This window comes from Micropterus dolomieu, linkage group LG21, assembly GCF_021292245.1.
Source record: "Micropterus dolomieu isolate WLL.071019.BEF.003 ecotype Adirondacks linkage group LG21, ASM2129224v1, whole genome shotgun sequence".
NCBI classification, from domain to species: domain Eukaryota; kingdom Metazoa; phylum Chordata; class Actinopteri; order Centrarchiformes; family Centrarchidae; genus Micropterus; species Micropterus dolomieu.
This window is the reverse complement of record NC_060170.1, coordinates 24,913,733-24,915,849: the sequence shown is the minus strand read 5'-3', so window position 1 is coordinate 24,915,849 and position 2,117 is coordinate 24,913,733.

The window sequence follows — 2,117 nt, the reverse complement described above, 5'->3', positions numbered from 1 at the left end:
TATCTTATTGCCATGTACCTTTTTCAACAAAGCAGTTTGAAATAAAGAATACAACTTTTAAATACATTTTGGAAAGAGTCCCTTTTTTAACAACGAACACTTTTGTTACCACTGGAACCAATCCACATGTATTATGTGGAGATACACAGGTTTTTGCAAAGATTTAAACAGTATTGTTTAAGCCGCCAAATTAGGGGCCTGTATCTGGCATGAACCCATGTCATTGAGAGGATTTAAGATTAGACTCTTCTTTCATTTATTTATTCTTTGGCATTTTTTTATTCAGTGCCAGGCTGCCAGCCCACCACTAGACAAAGGGAACAGTACTGCAGTCTTAAAGAGTGCTTGTGGGAATGCATGGGAATGGGGTCAGATTTAGGTTAATACAGCAGTGAAATGCCAGACATTTGCAAATGTGTGTGATGGTGAAAAGTCCATTAGTCCAAGAAGAAATAGAGAGATTGTGTAGAACTTTTCGTACTTTTTTTCACATAGAAAATTATAATAATGATGTTGAATTCTCAAATAAAGTCTATGTTTCTACACACTTGTGAACCAAAGTGAGCTAGTCTTCTATTCTTTCTGTTTCTGGGTGTGTTTCTTCTGGTAGCAGACAGTAAAATCGATAAGCAGTTGCTGCAGTTGTTGCCTGGATGTTGCAGGAATGATGCTGAACATTTAATTTGGTTTGCTACTGTGGTTTCAACCAATCAAATATTGTGCTGCCTTTCAGCAAGTCGGATTAAACTATATTCCAAATGCTTGTCACTTAACCATATCCTGATTAAGTAACTTGACAGGGAAATAGAAGGGTAATGAGTGAATGATAGATACTTGGCATCAGACTAGACAGAGTCTGAGGCCCCAAGAAGCTAACAGGAAGAGCCAGGGTGCATTTTCTTTCCAAAACAATCCTAGAAAGCTTGTTAAATCCCAGAGAGACCTGGGCTGAGAGGTCTATGTTTTTTCCACTGATCACCCATGAGACATCTGCATTTCATGAGGCAAGAATGTAGGTTTTACTCTTGCTGGGGCACCCAGGAGCAGCCTTTAATCACGAGCCAAGTCTCCTCTAATGACAGAGTGGGCAGTCACAGTGAAAACCACAGCAGCCCCAAATTACACAAAGATTACATCGACCAACTTGATGTTATTACCCTGGTAAGGGTGCTTTTTGCTATTAGGCAGTGTCAATGTGAACTTCAAATCACTGCTGTATATGGAGGCACTCTGGGAATAGTGGTGAATTGTAAGGTACTCAAAAAGCATCTGTTTTTACACCAAGGGAATTCATCTGTTTCCTTAATGCACTGCCATGTAGGCATAAGAAGTATTTGGCATTCAAGAGGAGCAACATACAGCCATGCTATGGACTAAAAAAACTGTAGCGTGGTAGGCTACACTTGTATAGGACCACAGTTCTGCAGCATCAGCCATTTCAGCATATGCGTCACTTTTCCCTAATCCAGTACTTACTCCATATGTTTGCTATAATTCACATTGCCACTACCTATCAGCTCCTCATAAATGTACCGTCTGTCTATGAAGAGCATGCCTGATAGGTTTTTCAGATGTGTCAGATGTATGTGCGAGACACTGCAATAATTTGAAAATGGGACTTTGGTATAATGTTCTACTGAGAGTGACTGTGATTTACAGAATTCAGTGTAAATTCAACACATTATGTTTAGTTCCCCTGTGTAGGTGTTTTACAGAAGGAAATTAAATATCTACCCCTATTCCATGGTTCATGGCTAATAGCACTGCCTGCTGGTGAAACCACCACACTACTTACTCCAAACAAAATTGACCTCAGTACAAGAGGATCAACAACAGGGACACGTTCCAAGCATGCAAGAAAGAAATACTGTTAAAAGGTTTGCTACTTCATCAAAGTACTTCAGTACAGAAAGACAAACTATGGGCAATTTAGACTCTCAGTTCCACCAAACCTGCATGTCTTTGAAAACTGTCTGTGAAAACAGCATCTGGAGAAAACCTACACAAACACAAAGAGAACATGCACAAACACTCAACTCACTCAAACACAACAGTGTTCTCAGTGCCTTTCCTGTTCTGTAAAAAGTCCAAATTAAATGTATATAATTAGTATATAA